Consider the following 12,235-nt stretch of genomic DNA (forward strand, 5'->3'; position numbering starts at 1 on the left):
TTTGTGCTATGATGTGTTTGTGTGCTATGAGATTGGAGCATTGTGTATGCTTCTTGGTTTTAATGGGGCATTGTGTATGCTTCCCTTAAGAATTGTGTATACTTTTTGTTTTGAGATTGGGACATTGTGTATGCTTACCTGAGTATTGTGTATACTCTTAATGTATTTGGCACATTGTGAATGTTGTCCAAAACTCCTGATGTTGGCTAATTACTTTAACTAAAAATTATGATAAGTGCTCTGTATGAATTGTATTGAGGTGTATGGTTCTTGATGAAGGATTGTTGGGCCTCTTTGGTCACCTTATTATGATATACTTCTTGTGTGTAATAACTATATGTTCTTGATGTTGATGTATTTTCTAATACATGTCCCAGGAGTACTTAAAGTAGCAAGACGAGGTTCTTAATCGGTTATATTTATATAGCTCACTCCTTACTTGCATACTTGCAAATTCGGTTGTGGAGAGAGAGACTTGTGGATGACGGTCTTTATATGTAAATTCTGTTGCTAAGGTGAGCCTTCACATTTTTCATGGAGGCTGTCATTCAGCTTTAGTTACTTTTAGATTATAATTCTTTTTGTTGGGTTTGCATGCCGGAAGACTTAACTCATGTAACTCTATTTTAGATGCTCAATGTCTTACTGTGGGATTTGGGACAAAGATTTAATTTTTGAGTGATTGTTGAATTTATAGTTTGATTATGGATTTTTGTTTGAGTTATTATTCGTTATTTATCGATGCGTTGGAATATAATATACTTTATTGTAGTGCTTATTAACTAGTAAAGTGTAAAGAAGATTGGTACTTCCGACAGGTAGTGTTAGCGGGTGCCAGCCACATTTAGGAATTATTTTGGGATGTGATATTTAGAGACGCGTTATAAGAATATTGTAACAGGCAATAGCTGGAATAATGACCTTCTCATGAGTTGCCTCCAAAATCCATATCAATAGGATACATAGGCAAATAGAGAACAACAACCACAACAACAATAAACCCCATGCAATCCATAAAGTGGGGCGTAATGAGGCTAGGATGTACGCAGACCTTACCCCTACCTTTGTGGGGTAGAGAGACTGCATCTGATAAACCTTAGCTCAAAGAGAAAATTTTCAAAGTAGGGTTGCAAGAAAATATGATAATAGATAGCAAGATATCCAACAATTGAACTAACAAATTGTAATACAAATTGAGGAATAAGAAACTATTGGACTACTAACTATCTGGCCAAATCTAGATGAGAACGAAGTAATTAATAGAAAAGATTGACAATTTATTTTAGTCAACAAGATCCAAGAACCAATACAAAGTGATTTATAGAAAACACTGACAGAGAATCTTTTAACTCAAGAAGAACCAAAAACCTATGTCAATGCTCCATAGTATAGACGGTTGTATCAGCTGAATCGATCTGAAATTAGATACAAGTGCATCCTACAGCTTACTGACTAATTCAATGGACACTGATAATCATCGAAATGTTTACTTTGACAATCGTCTCTTTTCCTGAATACCTCATACCTCCTAACTCAAGTAACATTCTTTAGGAATTAGGGCACTCACTTTAGCAGACAAATAAGTACCAAGCAATAATTTTTCACAAGTACTGTATACATTCTTCACAAACCATCCATCATATGACTGCTTTAGTTTCCAAGTGCACGAACTAAATGGAAAAATCATATAAACTAATACTTCAATTGCCACGATAAAAATAATATAACTTATAAGTGAGAAAACTTTAGTTCATTGTTTAAGCAATGTGGGAATGCAATCGCACTTATCCCCTTCTTAATTTTCTATGCATTAATTTACCAATCCAATTTGAGTTTCCGAAATTAGGATGCTAGTTCACACTTGTAATATTAGTAATTATCCTTTCCAACTAGATAGCCTTAATGACCTTTGTGATGGAAAAACAGACTACATATTGCAAATGTGGCATCACTCTGCTATCCTCTATTTGTATAAAAAATAAAAATAGAAGGCGACCCCCTTTTATTGATTGCCACATATTTAAATTGGACAAAAATTTCACATTATTCAAACGTAATAGAATAAAGCTCTGAATCAATATACTGAGGCACGTATTGCAAAACTGATGAAGGGTGCTGATTTTGTGTGATGTTAACTGCTGTCAACTTTGCATCTTGGTCTTGATATTTTTCTGTAATCTATAGATTATTTTTTTGTAAGTTCTAGATTTTTAGAAGCTAGTTGTAGTGTATGGTGGTGCTGTATTTCAACACAACATAAGGAGACAAGTTTCTTGGTTTTGAGGGATATTTTTAGACCATATGTATTGTATATTTTGCTGTATGAATGAAAATTTGCACCACTTCTCAAATTTTCTTTCCATTTTTCATGTTTGTTCTCTCTTTCTCTACTTCAACTGGTATTAGAGTTAGGTTGATCTTTGAGGGACTATTTTTCTGAGGAAACAACACAACAAAGATCACCAATAAGCTTAACTTGTTCAGGTCTTTTTATGTCCAGCTTTCTTTGTCACATGTCTTCCATCAACTCTCCTCTTTCACCTCCTATATTTAATGGAGAGACCTATCAAGTTTGGGCAGTAAAGATGAAGAAATACTTGAAGAGTATTGGTTTATAGAAGTATGTTGAGGAAGACAACACTCTAGAACCTTTTAGAGTAAACCCAACTCTTCAGCACATCAGAAATCATGAAGAAGAGATTGCAAAAAGGCCCAAAAATCTTGTCTTTCATTCACGCAGCCGTCTCCGAATCAATTTTTACAAGGATCATGGCATGTGAAACTACCAAAGAAGCATGGGATATACTAAAGCAAGAATTTTAGGGGAGTGATAGGACAAGAAAAATGCAAATATTGAATCTAAGAAAAGAATTTGAGATGTTAAGGATGAAAGAGACTAAAAAGGTAAAAGATTATATTGATAGGATCATGAAAATTGTTAATTAGATTCGATTGTTGGGATAAAAAGTAGAAGAGCAGAGGATTGTTGAGAAGGCGATGGTGACACCCCCAGAGAAGTTTAAAGGAAAAATATCCTCAATAGAAGATACTTGGGCTACGTATCATGTCACGTTCAATGAACTATCCAATGCTCTTCAAGTTGTGAAGAAAAGAAAAGCTTTTAGAGAGGAAGAGAGTTCAAATGAAGTTTCTCTTATGGCTGCTCAAAGGTCTAAAGCTCAGTCTGGTGAATTAAAAGGGAAATTAAATAGAAACATGGAAAGGAGAAGAAAGAGTAATATAACAAAAAGAGATATAGGAGATCGAAAATTCCACCTTGTCCTTATTATAAAAAGACCAATCACACGGAAAAGTTTTGTTGGTATAGACCTGGAGTTCAATGCAAGGTCTACAAACAGTTTGTTCATGTTGATAAGGTCTGCAAAAGAAATCAAGACTGACCAGCTCAAGCACAGCCAACCCAAGTTGCTGAAAATGTTGAAGATCATGAAGAGAAGTTGTTTGTTTTTTCTATTATTAGAGAATTCAATATAACACCTCAAGATCATGATGTGTAGCTTGTTGATAGTGGATGTACACATCATATGATAGCTTACTTGAATAACTTTGAATGTTTGGAGAAAAACTATTTTTCCAAAATCAGACTTGGAGATGGCAGACTCTTAGATGCTAAGGGAAAATGAACAGTTGCTATTGAAAATCCCTCAGGTATAAAACTTATCTCTAAGGTATTATTTGTTCCTGAAATTTGCCAAAGTCTTCTCAGTGTTGGTTAGTTGCTTGATAACAAATATGCCCTGTTATTTAAAAATAAAGCATATGAAATCATGGATCCAACTATATAAAATTACTCACGGTCAAAATGCCCAATAGAATCTTTCCCCTTGATTGGAAATATACTGAGATTGGAGATTATGTCGACATACAAAATGACAGTTATGTCTGACATAAAAGGCTTGGCCACATAAATTTTAGGTCTTTACAAATGATGCAAAATAGGGAACTTGTGACAGATTTTCCTTTCATAAATAAAAACTGTAATGTATGTGGAGTTTGTCAAAATGGGAAGCTAAGTCAATCACCATTTCCAATAAATCAAGCCCAGAGATCTAGTAAAAAGTTCCAACTAATACACACTGATGTGTGTGGACTTATGAGAACTTTTTCTTATAATGGCAAAAAATACTTCTTTTTATTCATTGATGACCTTACAGGTTTTGTTGGATTTATTTTCTAAATAAAAAATCTGAAGTATTTGTCACGTTTCAAAATTTTAAAGCAAGTATTGAAAACCAATGTGACTATTTGATAAAGATCTTAAGGTCTGATAATAGGACTGAGTTCACTTCCAATAAATTTAAGGATTTTCTTTAGAAAGCAGGAATTCATCATCAACTTATTGTTACTTACACACCACAACTAAATGGTGTAAGTGAAAGGAAAAATAGGTCTATTATGAATATGGCTAGGTGTCTTTTATTTGATAAAGGGTTTCCTAGGGTGTTATGGGCCGAAGCTATCAACATTAGTGTCTATCTCCAGAATATATTGCCAATGAGAGCTATTGAAGGGAAGACACCATATGAAGCATGGATTAGAATTAAGCCATCAGTCTTACATCTTAATGTGTTTGACTGCATATATTACTCTTACATTCCTGAAGTTAAAAGGGATAAACTTGAGCAAAGAGCCGATGTAGGAATATTAGTGGGATATAGCAACACTTCTAAAGGCTATAAGATTTTAAATCCTAATTCACAATAAATACATGTGAGTAGATGTGTTAAGTTTGATGATAATGCTATGTGAGACTAGAAGAAGATAGTTATTGCTTCTTTACAGATCACTAATCAAGAACAAAGTATCCAAGAAGAAGAATCAATTCTAGATGGAGAGGATTTTGATAATTTTACGGTAAGAGGTACCATATCAATTGAAGATATAAATAATAGATGCAATATTGCTATATTGGAGCCAACATGTGTAGATAATGCATTGTAAATTCTAGAATGGAGGGATGCCATGGATGAGGATCTCAATTTTATTACCAAGAATGATACATGAGTACTTGTACTTAGATTGCATGACAAGAAGGTTCTTGGAACTAGATGGGTGTTCAAGACTAATTTGAAATCGTATGGCATACTCAATAAGTACAAAACAAGGCTGGTTGTAAAAGGGTATGCCCAACAAGATGGACTTGATTTTCTTAAAACCTTTGCACCAATTTCTAGGTTTGATACTATCAGATTGCTTCTTGCAGTTGCAGCATACCAAAGGTGGAAAGTATTTTAACGAGATGTAAAGTCTGCTTTTCTTAACGGGTTTCTTAAAGAGAAAGTTTATGTAGAGCAACCTGAAGGTTAGAGGATCTGGAGATCAGGTAAACTTGTTAAGAAAAGTAATTTATGGCTTGAAGCAGGCACCTACACCCTGGTATGCACTAATTTATAGTTACTTACTGATTTGGGGTTTAATAGAAGTTGCAATGAAGCAACCTTGTATATTAAAAGACTACAAACAAATGACTTTCTCGTAGTTTCCCTCTATGGTGCTGATCTGTTAGTGACTGGTAGTAGAACAAAGTCTATCATAGACTTCAAAGAGCAAACTAAAAAGGTTTTTGAAATGAATGATCTGGGAAAGATGACTTATTTCTTAGGAATGGACGTTTCTCAATCTTCTTAAGGATTTTTTATTTCTCAGAATAAATGTGCTACCAAAATATTATGGAAGTTTGTCTTAACAAATGCAAGCCAGTAAGTACACCTGTAGTTCAAGGAGAGAAACTATTGAAAGAGAATGAATCTGGTTTGGTTGATGCTCCATTTTTTGGAAGTTTACTTGGTTTTATATTGTATCTATATTCCACAAGGACTGGCATTATGTACATAACAAGTGTGTTGTCAAGCTTTAGGCATTCACTAACTGAAATTCACCTCAAAGCAGCAAAAATAATTTTGAGGTACATTCGGGCCATCATTAATTATGGTATGTAAGAATCACATCTATGAAATTGTTGGGGTTTACTAATAATGATTGGGATGGTTCACAAGATTACATGAAAAGTACTTTTGGATATTGTTTTGCTCTAGGATTAGGTGTCATTTTTTGGTGCACAAAGAAGGAGGGGTTGTGGATCAATCAACTGCTGAAGCAGAGTGCATTGCTGCCTTAGGTGTTGTTAATCAAGCTTCATGGTTGAGAAAAATCTTGGGCAACTTGGCGCTTCAGCCAAGCAAAGAAACAAAAAATCCTTTATGATAACAAGCTTGCAGTTGCTATGGTAAAGAATCCAGTCTTTTATGGAAAGACTAAACGTATTAAAATCAAGCATCATTCCATTCGAGAAGATGAAAGAGATAATGAAGTTCAGATTCTTCATTACTGTGGGAAAGATCAACTAGCTGATATTTTTATAAAGGCATTACAAAAATAGAGATTTGAGCTTTTCAGATCTAAGCTTGGAGTAACCAGCAGCACTTGCATTAAGGAAGAGTGATGAAGGGTGTTGATTTTGTGTGATACTAACTGTTGCCAACTTGGTATCTTGGTCTTGATATTTTTCTATAATCTATAGATAATTTTGTTGAAAGTTTTAGATTTTTAGAAGCTAGTTATAGTGAGTGGTGGTGCTTTATTTCAGGACAACATAAGGAGATTGGTTTCTACGGATATTCTTAGACCACATGTATTATATATTTTGCTCTATGAATGAAAATGTGCACTAATTCTCAGATTTTCTTTCCATTTTTCATGTTTGTTTTCTCTTTCCCTGCTTCAAAAACTTATGCCCCTCTTTAATGGAGAAAAAGCACATACAATAAATTACCCTTCCTTTTTCTTTGTTTACAATATCATTTTAAACTAACAAGGGGCTAGACCTAATCATCATGTTGGTGACAGGAAGCCCAATAAATCAATAAGAGGAATTAAGCCCACACGCAGTTTTTTCAATATATTATGAATCAACTTTCCATTATCTTTCTATCTATTTTCAGTACTGATGAAACGTAGGAGCCCACCAAGTATCAAGGGTCTAGGTCTCTTTACCAACCAGCACAATAATACAGTTATAAGGGAAAGACAAAGCAAAAGATAAAATGTAACCGATGTTGATGTGGAAACCTCTTTGCTCAAGGGAAGAAAATTTATGACCTATCTCTTAGGATTTCCTAACTCTCCACTAAACTCAAGAAATAAAGTGATTACAGACTCCAAATAATTACAACAGATTAAACTCTTAATCTTAACTTCTTGTAATAACTCTACCTCAAGTCTAATATAGTAATTATTAGCCTCATATATTAACCTAATGTGTTTTAATAATGACAAACAAATAAATTAAATATGTAGGACTCACTTTGGAGGAAATCAACGCAAAGAATCAAAAGATAGGAAGCCTCAAAACTATATTTGGAAGAGGTCGTTGGATGATTTAGAAGATACCTTAAAAGGGGAAGTTAATGATTCTAATAGTTGATGATGGAGCAATAATCATGAAAGAAAGATCTCGCACACAGTAAAACAAGGTAATAGAATTACGTTCTCTACAAGGACATGTCTGATATGGGCGTGTATAGATGTAAACCACCATTAAGGGAAGGGAGATTATATCACATGCACGAACATATTTGATATGGACATGCCAATGATGTTAATTCTCAATCAAGGAATCAATACAAATCCTTGATTGAAAGAAAATCCCTTGGGTTTTCCTTCTATAGCAAGGAAACAGCAAAAAGAAAAAGACTACTTAAGGGCATTGAAGATAGAAGGATACACATGTAATTTTACAAGAAAATGTCACCCTGTCTCATCTTTAAGTCTTCACAAAGCTTTGTAATTCTCTCAGTTAAAATAGTTACAAAAAGAAAAAAGATTGAATCAGTCCTTTCATTATACCAGTCGAGGTTGTGTCGCAAGATCTGGAAAATTAAGGATCAAGATCTAGGACTTGTTGAAATACATTGTAACTCATACTTTACATCAAGTTCTAAAGGAAACCCTTGCAACCCAAGAGGACTGGAATAGGCACTACACTGGTAATCCGAACCAGTATAAACTTCTGTATTCTCATTTATATTTTATTTTATACATTTAGTTTAATTTTATTTTATTACGTATACTTACTTGTAGGAGAGTTGACCAACAAAGTCGATCAGTTGTCTCAAAAAAGATTTCAATTCACACCTCTCTTGAATTTCAATTGGTATCAGAGTAGGTCTCACTGTAAAGAGTTGGTTAACCACACATGAGTAAAGATCAAATGGTCAACTACCATATTCTGGGAGTACTCATTCAAGATGAGCTCTCCTTAACAAGACCACCCTACTTTGATGGACAACACTACTCGCACTGAAAAAACAGATTTAGAATCTTTATGTAGTCAACTGACTTTCGTGCTTGGGTAGTCATCAAGAAGGGACCAAAACTTATACCCAAAATGAAGGACAAACAGAAGGAAAAGGAAGCCAGTAACATGGACGATTTCAAAATTTTTGAGATAACTAAGGAACAAAAAGAGGTAATCGAAACTAATTCTAGAGATATAAGTTTACTTTACTGTGGAGAAAAATACGACAATAACATAAACCTGTGAAACAGCCAAAGAAATCTGGGACAAACTTGAAGTGACTTATGAAAGTACTACCAAAGTAAAGAAAGTAAGGATTAATGCTCTGGTAAATGAGTACGAGTTATTCAAAATGGACGAAAATAAGAGAGTGGAGTCAATGTTCACATTATTCAACAAAATTTTCTGTGAACTAAAGTCCTTAAGGATGATATACTCAAATCGTCTTCAATTCAAGAAACTAGTGAGGAGTCTTCCAAAAGCATGGGAAACCAAGATATAAATTTTGGAAGATGGATATCTCCATAACATGACCATGACGAGCTGCGAGGTAATATTCTTGGTTATGAAAAAAATCATATAAACAAGTATAGCAAGGCGGAGAAAAAAAAGCATATAGCCTTCAATGTTCTAAGCCTGAGAGAAGACAAAAACATAGATAAGGAAAACAATGAAGGAATGACTCTTATAAATCGTAAAGTTAGGAAAATTGTAAGGCAAAGGAAGCAGAGACCTCAACAAACCTTCAAAAATAATGAATTCACAAGAAATGATTATTGTTTCTATTATTGTGGGGGACTGAGCCACTTCAAACAATACTACCCAAAATTAAGGAGAAGGTCATCCAAGAAAGACAAAAACTTTGGTTCCTGGAGTGATAAAGATGAAATTAGAGACTACACAGAAATTGCAAATATGTGTTTCATGGAGATAGGTGAACCCAGTAGGGTATGACTATTTAACTATCAATATTGCAACATTCTTCAATCAAATCTTGACATGACCACTGATGAGTTTTAGAAGATCATTGATGAATACAACAAAATTGCCAAAGAAATTTTTTAAGAAAACTTAGCTAAAAAGGAAAATTGAGAAAGAAAGAATAAACTGGCAAAATACAACTTAAAGCAAGCCAGATAGAAATCAACTTGCTTCACAAGGATTTTGATGATATTAAGTATTTAAACAGCATTAGAAAATCACACCGTCATAGTTTTGTCAAGGCAAATACTTTAAAATCTAAATCCACTTCTTCCTTTGATTTCTTTACCTCTGCCAAAACCTCTCTCTCCTATCATGGACCTATCTGCTACACTCATTAAAAAAAGAGGCACAAATCACATAACTGTAGACAACGATTAAGAGGAGTGTGGATTTAGAGACCTGAAGAAAGAACATCTAACCCTCAAGGACCAAAACCACTTGGGTACCTAAAATAAATTAATTATTCTATTTTGCAGGAGCATGTCCACAAAAACTACAAAAAAGGAACGTGGGTAATAGACAACAGATGTTCCCGACATATAACCAAAAAGAAAGAGAATTTCAGCACTATAAAGAACTTTAATTGTGGATCCATTAGATTTGGAGATAATACCAAAGGAGAAGCCATAGGAGTCAGCTTTGTAAAGATTAACTCTTCTTGAGAGCTAATTGCAGTTTACTTATTGATGGGCTCAGGAAAAGTTATTGAGCATCAACCAACTTTGTGATGTAGGATTTGGTGTATCTTTGAAAAGCTTTCTATACTTGAATTGGTGAAGGGTCTACCAAAACTTAAGTTTGAGAAAGATCACATCTGTGATGCTTATCATCTTGATAATAGACTTGGACATCGTTCAAGATAGAGACATTATCAACACCACCAAACCCCTTCAAATGATCCACATGGATCTGTTTGGCCCCACCAAAATAGCTAGCATTAGTGGAAGGATATGAGATGTTATCATTGATGATTTCTTTAGATTTACACGGGTAATGTTTCTTTCTCATAAATATGAAGCTTTTGCTAATTTTAAAATTTTCTGTAGAAAAGTTCAAAGAGAACCAAGGTATTTCATCACTTATTTTCATTGCAATCACGTAGGAGAATTTGAAAACAAGGATTGAAGACTACTGCGCTCAAAATAGTTACTCTCAAAACTTTTTTCTCCTCGATCCCCTCAAAAGAATAGTGTAGTTGAACGAAAGAATAGATCCTTTCCATAGAATGTACAAATGATGTTACTCGAGTAAAACTTGCCTGACCATTTTTGGGCAGAACCGGTAAACACGACATCTCACATTCTCAATAGGTGTCTCATTAGGCCTATACTAAAGAAAACCCCCCTAAGAGTTATGGAAAGAAAAGAAGCCAAACATCTGTTATTTTCATCATTTTGGATGAAAATGCTCCATTCATAACAATGGTAAGAATAATTTAGGAAAATTTAATCCTCAAGCGACGAAGGTATCTTTCTCAGTTACTCTCCCACTAGTCGTGCCTATAGAGCTTTTAATAAATGAAAACTGTGTGTTGAAGAATCTATGATATAGTTTCTGATGATTCTAATCTTGTCTGTATGAGTTTGAGTTTTGATGAGGAACAGGTAAATAATACTCAAAATAAAATTATCCCTAATATAATTGCTGAACAAACAAAGTCTGAGTCGACTACTGCTCCACCAGAGTAAGCTTCAGCCACTAAACTATAAAAAATAAATATTCCAAGAAAATGGAGACACAATGTAAGATTTCTAAATGAGCTCATTATTGGAAATCCAAATGATAAGATGTAGATGAGAAATTCTTTGAGAAATCAAGCATCGGTGGCCTTTATTTGTCAAATTAAACCTAAAAAGGTTGATGAGGTTCTCAAAGACGAGTTATGGGTTAAATCTATGAAGGAAGAGTGACACAACCCAAACTAGGGCCTTGTCATAATGGGCATCACAAGTCCAAACAGGACTGCGGGCTACCCCTGTTACCCAACCCAACCTTCAAATACGCACACCCTGAGTTAGAGAAATTTTGAATGTATAACAAGAAAGTATTTATCACAATTCTAGACTCTCAGATAGGTCTATAATCTTGACCAACCCAAGCAAGTCCAACCATCCAATACAAACCAACAACCATAACCATATCTAGGGGTGTATATAGGTCGGGTTGGTTCATTTTTTTATTAAAATATAACCAAACTAATAATGTCGATTTTCTAATTCTATAAACCAAATCAAACCAATATACAGTCGGTTTTTAATTTCGGTTTTAGTCCTTTTTTTTGTTTTTTTTAAATTTTTCAGTTTTCTCAGATTTTTTACAATTATAATGTGATTGAAGAAAAAAATTAAATATTTTCACTAAAAAGATTAAAAAAAACAATGATCATAGAGTAGTTCCAATAAAAATTAAGTTGACAAATTACTAAGACGTCTAAACTACTATCTCCCAAAGTAATATTATGTGGATACCCAAGTAGTTCAATTTCTAAGTCACTAGTCACAGTAGCTTGTCTGAAAGTTCCCTTCATATAAAATGTGTGCATACAAAAGAGCGAATAATTAGAGACAACTTATTAAAAAATTAACTCCATAAAGTAATTAATTATAACATAATTTCATACAAAAAAAGAGAAAGAAGAGAAACAAACCTAAATCACAACTTGACGAATGAGAAAAGTAAGATGAAAGTAAGATGAGGAAATAATGAGAATTTTCTGAAAACTTGGAAAGTAAAATGTAAAAAGTGAAGCAATTAAAGAGTTTTAGTTTTTTATATTAATATTAGGCTTTGTCTTAATTTGTTATTAATGGAAAAATACTATAATTAAAGGCCCAAGAGTATATATCTATTTTCTGAATATAAAAATAATAATAAAAGTAATTAGAAAGTAGATTATAAGTATTATTTTTTTACGTATAAAAAATTAAAATTATA

Source organism: Capsicum annuum, chromosome 7 (genome assembly GCF_002878395.1).
Source record: "Capsicum annuum cultivar UCD-10X-F1 chromosome 7, UCD10Xv1.1, whole genome shotgun sequence".
Taxonomy (NCBI): Eukaryota; Viridiplantae; Streptophyta; class Magnoliopsida; order Solanales; family Solanaceae; genus Capsicum; species Capsicum annuum.